Genomic DNA, 8,475 nt, shown 5'->3' with positions numbered 1-8,475 from the left:
CATGGGTAGCGCTTCTCTGAGAGCGACGACGACGACATTCTGCACATCTCGCTCATCACGACCTCTACACACCTCACCCGCCAGTCCTCTTCACGCCGCCGCCCTCTTCCTCTGTCCTCTTCACGCCACCACTCGTCCTCTTGTGTCGTTTTCACGCCGCCAGCAGGGGCCGCCTCATAAGTCTGTAAGTTGTAACCCTTACTCAAAACCACCACGGCATCTCGATCTACCCTAAGCTTATTTGGACCTCTTGTTCAAAGAACTTCTGCCTAGGGTTTGATCCCACGACAGCCTGACCTACTTTTGAGAATGCATACTCCAAAGTTCACCGCAAGGGGCCGACCAAGCTTTGCAGCAGTTGCCAGTCGTAGCAGCTCCGAGCAAGCTTACACATATTGGACAGCTCCAAGCGGCCCTTGATCGGGTAATGGAGGAGAATCACGACCTCAAAGATCGCCTTAGCAAGCTTGAGGCACGCTTTGACTCCATGATCTAGCTCTCCACCGATAAAGTAAAAGAAGTCGAATCAAAGGTCACCCAATCCCAATCAGTCGCCTTTGCCAAAGTGCAGACTTGTGTGACAACAAAGTTCCGCGAACAAAGATTCCAAGAAGACAACGCCCTCAAGGTTCGCATTGGTGGGCTCCCCTCCCCATGGTGCATCACCAAGGACACTCTTGAAGAAGCGATCACCAAGCTCAATGACATCCTTCAACCAATTAACATCAAACCTGAAAAGGTTTCTTGGATCAACGATACGCATAGGCAAGTGCCACTTGAGCATTTTCTTCTCACTTTCAAAGATAGAGGATAAGATGCAATTGCTACAGCAAGCTCGAGTCCTCAAAGGTACAAAGATTTGGATCAATGAGGAGCTTACGACAAATCAACTGAAGATAAAAAAGAGCAAGCTTAAGAAGATGCACGAAGCCCGTAAGCAAGATAAATGGGCAATCTACCGAGGTGGTAAAACTATCATCCAAGAGTTTCGACCCACTAAAAAGGCTCTACCCCACCCTCCATAGATCTTTTTTCATTTTTTCCTTTTCTTGATTGAACCCCCAGTCCTTAACTCATATGTATCCGATGGCTTCGCTTAGAAGCAACGAGCCGATCTAATGTTTTTTTTGTGATGGTCCCATGGGTCATATCTGACATGCGTGGATGATAAATTTCTCTCTCTCTCTCTCTCTCTCTCTCTCTCTCTCTCTCTCTCGTGCGTGCGCGTACGCGCGTGCCTGTGTCATTGTGGCCTCATAGTTAGCCATGTTCCCTCTCATCTTCATCATTGTCCATCAAACCCCACAACATTCTCCACATTTAAAATTTATAAGGTCTGCAAGTGCTAAAAATCACAAGCATTTCCACTTAGGTTTTAACCACAAAAAGTGCACCACCTTAGCAAGCATTGACACTCCATGAATTCTCGATTGAAAGACAAATCTTATGGACCACTCAAAATGTCCCTAATCTAGGTTACCACGCACTTTGTTATAAGAAGAAGCTTGCTACTCCTAATTAAAGAAGCTTCACATGTCCTTAAAAATGCATTATGGAGAAGTCACATTTATGTTAGAATCTATACTCTAGATGAAGGGGGAAGGGATCCCCCCTCCCTGCCCGTCCCCGCCGGAAGACATGTCAATAGCTCCTAAGTCTGAGACCTCCAGGTTTTGGCTACATATATTGTCTCTCATATGGTTGCAAAGAGATCTAGTTTTATTCACAAGATGATTGACAATGAGTTTTGGTGCATCTTCATTGCAATTGGAACCTTGAAGCATGGATTGCAAGTCTGATGCTTCTACCTCTTGGGAAATAAGCTAAGAACTATAATGAAGGGGTTATACAAGATGAGGAAAATGCTAATGATATTTTCATGCCCTTTACAGAGTAAAAAGAAAAGACAGGCTGTTTAGTGACTTTGTAGAAATTTAGTTTTAAAAGGCCTACAATGCATTGGTTGTGGTTTCTGATTACAAACTCACTGGACTAGGATGGTAAGAGTAAACAATGGAAATAGATTTATAATTTTTTTCCCACATTTTCAAAGGCAAACCAGGCCGCAAACCACGGCTAGTAAACTAGGCCGCAACTCTGGGTGCCAGCCCTCCGTCCGGACTGCACTGAAAAAGCCCCCCCCTTTGTGCTCTCTCTCTCTCTCTCTCTCTCTCTCTCTCTCTCTCTCTCTCTCTCTCTCTCTCTCTCTCTCTCTCTCTCTCTGCCTCTGCCAGCCCTCCGTCCGACGTTGAAGGCAAGGGGAAAGGCCCCCCCTTTGTGCTCTCTCTCTCTCTCTCTCTCTCTCTCTCTCTCTCTCTCTCTCTCTCTCTCTCTCTCTCTCTCCGCCAACCCTCCGTCCGACGTTGAAGGCAAGGGGAAAGGCAAACCAGGCCGCAAACCACAGCTAGTAAACCAGGCCGCAATTCTGGGTGCCAGCCCTCCGTCCGGACTGCACTGAAAAAGCTCCCCCTTTGTGCTCTCTCTCTCTCTCTCTCTCTCTCTCTCTCTCTCTCTCTCTCTCTCTCTCTCTCTCTGCCTCTGCCAGCCCTCCGTCCGACGTTGAAGGCAAGGGGAAAGGCCCCCCCTTTGTGCGCTCTCTCTCTCTCTCTCTCTGTGTGTGTGTGTGTGTGTGTGTGTGTGTGTGTGTGTGTGTGTGTGGGTGTGTGTGTGTGTGCCAGCTCTCCGTCCGGTGTTGAAAAAGCCCCCCCCCTTTGCGCTCTCTCTCTGCCAGCCCTCCGTCTGGCGTTGAAGGCAAGGGGAAAGGAGAAATTTCGCCCCAAAATAGAGAAAATTAGTCTAAAAGCCCAAAAAATGAACCTAATTTTCTAAGATTTCCTCTTGAAAAATTCAAGAAAGGTAATTTTGTATGTTTAGAGAAATTATTTTTTCATGAACATTGCTAATAGGTCTTGAGTTCACAACTCTGCTCATCGGCTACATCTTTAACGTTAAAACTCTCTTCTTTCTCTCTCTCTCTCTCTCTCTCTCTCTCTCTCTCTCTCACCAGTGTTGACCACTGCTTTGAGGCTTGTGCCCAGTGTTCAGGAAAAATGTGTCTCAACTTAATATCGTGTCGTTTTCAATTTCAAAAATGCCGGTTGAGGGCGAAGGGATAAGTAGATAGTGTAAAAATCTGAAAAAATAACCTAATTTCTAAAATTTTCTCTTGGAAAATTCAAAGAAAGGAACTTTGTACGGTCGCTAGGTTCGTTTCTCTCTCTCTCTCTCTCTCTCTCTCTCTCTCTGAGAGTCTCTCTCTCTCAGCGAGGAAGTCTAGACTCTCTCTCTCTCTCTCTCTCTCTCTCTCTCTCTCTCTCTCTCTCTCTCTCTCAGCATCAGTGTTGGGGAAAACTGTGCCTCAGCTTAGCCTTGAGCCGGTTGCAAAATCAAAGTAGCCGGTTGGGGGGAGGGCAAGAAGGAGAAAATTAAATACACGGAAAATAGTGTAATTTTGCAAAAATATTGGCTAGTACTGTAAAATTTCTGGTTCAAATTTGTCGTGGAGGGATTTTTGTATGTTTGTGAAAATGATTTTCCTCGAACACTGCTCAGCGTGCGTGGCGGCAGTCGACTGCGGACTTTGGCCTGCCTCGAGGCTTGCGCCTCACAAGTGTGGGGACGTTCATCGCGCTATTGACAGGCCCCTCGTAGGTGGCAGCAGTCTCTCTCTCTTCCTCGCTCTAAGTGGCGCTGCACACTATGATGTCGGGCGCCAGGACACACCAGCCGGAGCAGCATCAGAGCATTCTGTTGATGACGTGTGTCAGGGGGGGGACCCAGATTTCCCTCCCCCATTATCTATTAGTATAGATTTTGCAAACAATACGTACTATGGATGATGAAGTTAATGGTTATATTGTCTTGTGGGTGACTATTTTGGGTCTATATCTACCTTTGCACTTTTTTCCAAAGGTGAATCAATTAATGAAACATTCAATATGGTTGATGGATGCCCTGCCACCAAAAAAAAATTCTGTCGGGCGTCGCTATATAAGGCTCTGCAACGTCGCTATAAATGTTGATATAGATGGCCTGCAAACATCGGTATAATTGTCGCTATATAGAGACCTTTACAACGACGCATATAGTGATTGTTTTAGCAACGATCTTAGTGACACCGAGGGTTATAAAAACCCAATGTATTTCCGTCGCTAACAGTGTCACAAGAGCACACAACCTCTTGTAGTGTAAGGGTTTTTAAAAATAGGCCTTGAACGCGCTTCATATAGAGGGTTTACATACAGTGAATTCCCCTGAGGAGACTTCATGGTTCTTTGAGCTACCATGAGAAAAAGAGGGAGCAAGCAAAGCACCCACAATAGGTGGGAATCCGTATTCCCCATCGTACATGTCTATGTTCTCTCTCTCTGTCTCTCTCTCTCTCTCTGTCTGTCTCTCTCTCTCTCTCTCTCTCTCTCTCTCGTGTGGTACATTAATTCTGCTCTCAAAGAACACTTATTGAGTTGTAGGCTCATTGGATAGATCTTTAAGGTCCCATTGGCATGAAATTGAAATCAATGAAATATTGCTCAATAAAGAAGAAGGGATGTTGGAGAGGTGGGTGGCAGTGATTAATGATTACGTAATTACCACAAATTTTGTGTGATCACAAGGTCTTATTGACACATTTACATGATTACACTTATCATGATCACAAAGAATCCGGTTTAGGACGACACGACCCGGAAACTCACTAAAATCTCGCCGGGGTTTTATATTTCCCCTACAGGCCCGTCGGGCTATTCAATTTTCCCTGCGCGCTCGTCGGGGAAATAAAAAGCCCAATGGGGCCGTAGAATTATATATATAGGGTCCCGATCGGGCCCGCTGGGCAAAAAATTATCTTCTGTGAGAGAGAGAGAGAGAGAGAGAGAGAGAGAGAGAGAGAGAGAGAGAGAGAGAGAGAGAGAGAGAGAGAGAGCTACGACCGCCTTTGTAGGTATGTCGAGAGGAGAGAGGGGTCGTGTAGGAGTGTGCTCTGTGTCGTAGTACCTGGCAGTAGTAGCAGAATACCTGACCACACGACCGAGGTAGGAGTTGTGTGTGTGTATGCGTTGTATGGTAGCATGCCTTTTGTTCTATTGCACGACAGTCATAAGGTACCTTACCACACAATGGGAGTGTGTGCGTAAGCTGTTCTATGGAACAATGCTTACCACGGGGGCATCACCTCGATGACACAGGGAAGATGGTGTCCTTATGGTAAGTATTGGCTTATTGTCTGGGTACTACGTCAATAAAGCGACGAATCTAGTATCCTTATGGTAAGTCAACTCTCCTTCCCCTTTCCCAAAGAACATATGGGAATCGATCGGTAACGAGGCTATATGATGCTCATATGCAAGCCATTATTTCTCCTTAGATTTGGACGTCGCTCGATCGGTAACACGGCTAATTGAGTGTCATTTGTTTAAAGCATTTTTTTTGCATAAATATGGCGTTCAGGTCGTTTACCCACCAACCGTACCAATGTCATATAATTTGTATGTGCACGTGCAATTTTTTTTAAAAGTATTAAGTATATGAAATACTTGGTCGATGACGCGGCTGTGAATAGTATTTCATATACAAATGTTTGAATTGTTTGATTTTGTTGTTTTTAAGTGTTCTTATGAAATTATTTACTAGCTAATCATATTCAAAAGAATGCTTTATTCATCAGTCATTGCTATTTTAAATGCTACATTTACATAGATTATATGCAAAAAGTATTTGCACACAATTTGCATGTTAAATATTCAATTTTTTCTTTTTAAAGGACCTCAAGCATCATTGCTATTTTTAATGTTACATTTACATAAATTCTTTGTAAAAACGAATTTGCAAAAATTGCATGTTAAATATCCGTTTGTAGCTTTTTAAAGAGCATCAATCATCATTGCTATTTTAAATACTACATTTACATAAAAGTGTCTGAACACAATTTGCATGTTAAATATGTATTTCTATCTTTTTAAAGAGCAAGACATTCTTTGCAATTTCCTAGCCCCATTTGTATACTTTTAATGTTTTAAATGAGCTAAAATAAAATTGACCATATACACATCACGATGCATGTATCTTCCAGGAGGCTTAAAATTGTTTAGATTTTAACATATTCTGTTAGATCTGAACAATTTTATTAGGAATGACATTTTTATTGTATTTTACACGAGCAAACATACCATTTAAAGTCAAAATGATTATCAACCTAAATAATAGAATCTTGCTGAATTTTTTGAAGTCTTTAAGTCGGTATGTGCTTTGTTTGAACTAGTGTGTGCGCACAGTGAAAACTATAAGTTAAATAGTGTATTGAGATACACCAACGTTGAATTCTTCTTCATCTTCGTTTTGACAATCATACAACCAGGTTGTCATTTCCTTCTCATAACTAGCACTTTTGATGTGATTCAATATCTTCTCGTTGCAAAATATATTTCCGCTTTGTCTGCTAATAGTCTGTTGCGAATAGTGCTGTGAACATACTTGTACATACTCCAGTTTCTCTGTAAACTTGAGTTTGTTGCACATTGTGCCAGTAATTTAATTACAAGGGGACATAAGGTAGAATAATGCTCTCCACCATTCATCATCCACCACTTCCATGCAAGTTGCTCTTTTGCCATTACTTGTACAAAATCATTCACAAAAGGATATTTTTTAAATTTAAATGCACCCATTTCTTTGATGCAATCAATTTGGTCTTGAACGTTGGAGTAGAACGTGCTGACCACGTGATAGAAATCACTAACCACCTCTGTATTGGACATTAGATCTAAATTCCAATACTCCGGATCAAGCATGCAAGCAACACTATGGAGTGGATTATGAGCGCTGTTCCATCTTGCATGAAAACAATTGGCCAAAATTCTTCACTGTTTGCCAGAGTATGGTAGTCACCACTCCTTCTCTACTACAAAATCTTTCAGCTCTTTGAAAATTTCAAGACTCTGTTGGACTGACCACCATGTCATCCACACTTTGCCCAAATTTGGCGCCCTTTGATCAAGGTTGCGAATCACGATGTCGTGCAGCTCAGCTGTCATGATGAGAAAAAGAGCAAAGAAATGTAAGCTAAGCTTCTTTGAAGCCTACTTGATTAATGGTCAGTGATGAGGGCTTGTTGACAGGCCAAGTCTAATGATTATTGTATGCCAGATACGGCTTTAAAGGGCCAATTGATGCCTTAATGATGCCAAAAAGGAGTATGCCTGAAGTGAGAACATATGTAAGTTTATGGTATGGAACTGCAGTGCTTGAAGTGCTCTACCGTCCTGTCTTTACGGCTCGTCGATTGGAGCCACGATGAAGAAGTTATGACAGTTTAAAGTTTAAGTCAATTGTAGATCTGTACCGGATTGGGAAATTGCAGCTGAGGTGACAGAAATGAAATGAATGCACGGACCTGAAGTGCGCACTTTGTGGAGCGCGTCGGTCTTTTCAGATCAGTGATCGGAGTCCCGGTCGTCAAGATATTAGCCGTTAAAGAATCACTGGGGGCAGGCTCACTACTAGTTCGGTTCGCTCGATCGGAATGCAGTCCGGGAATTTTTGAGCTTTATTCGGGTTTTGATATGCGTGAGCATTTTTATCATATGCCTAGCTTTGACGGACACATACACTTGCATCTTGGAAGCCACGGTGCCATTCAACACACTAGAGTGGGCAGTAGAATTCACGGTGATATTGCTAATCACTGGATGTGGAAAATGATGTCAAGGATGCAATGCCTTAACCGATATTTATGCCAAATGTGACTATGGCCGCCGATGAAGAAAACTGGCAAAGCCTTGGCCTCTATGCATGTCGAATGTGGTGCCGAAAAATTTAGCAAAGCTTCGTGTTTGGAATGCGGTCTCTTGGAATGCATTCGTTGCGGGATTTGAGATATTCCATGATGAGATTGTTGGACGAGGATGCTATGCTATGCTTGGCAATGCCTTAGTCGATATGTATGCTAAATGGGGTGCCCGTTAAGGGCCACCCACCCAAGCTAAAGCAAAAGCCGCCCACTCAACCTCTAATGGCCGCCCAAAGGCATGGTGGCCCAAAACCCTCAACGGGTATTACTTTAAAGTGTGAAGGCAAAAAGAAAAAACTCATGGCGATGCTGCAGGCAACGAACAACGACGAGAGCTGGGAGTTTTCTGCTCGCGCTGGCCACAGTGGAGCTTGGGAGACTACGAGCATGAAGGGGAAATCACTCAGCAGGTCATGGCGCTCCTATTCAGTACGAGGCCCAACGGATTTCGCGCAGCTCGCCGGATTCCACTGCCACGTCATAGCACCCCTTCTCGTGCCACATCAGTAGCGGCAACGCTATTGATGGGAGGGGGCACGCTAATTATAGAAGGGGGATCTTTTGCATGAGCCAAGGGGAAGCGAAGCAAAGAAGGGCATGGATAATGAGGGGACAATTAACGAAGGAAGAGCTTAAGGAAAGAAAGGAAGCAAGAGCTCTCGCCCTTGATCTCCATCGTAGCTAAGCAAAAG

General features: G+C 43.7%; 1 pseudogene; it reads left to right on the top strand.

The window, feature by feature from the left end:
• The first annotated feature begins 309 nt into the window (after positions 1-309).
• On the top strand, positions 310-894 carry LOC147453624 (uncharacterized; annotated as a pseudogene).
• The last annotated feature ends 7,581 nt before the right edge of the window (positions 895-8,475 follow it).

The sequence above is a fragment of the Adiantum capillus-veneris genome, chromosome 7 (genome assembly GCF_014529385.1).
Source record: "Adiantum capillus-veneris isolate H3 chromosome 7, ASM1452938v2, whole genome shotgun sequence".
Lineage (NCBI taxonomy): Eukaryota > Viridiplantae > Streptophyta > Polypodiopsida > Polypodiales > Pteridaceae > Adiantum > Adiantum capillus-veneris.
Note: the sequence above shows the minus strand (reverse complement) of the source record. Positions and strands in the feature narration are given on the sequence as shown.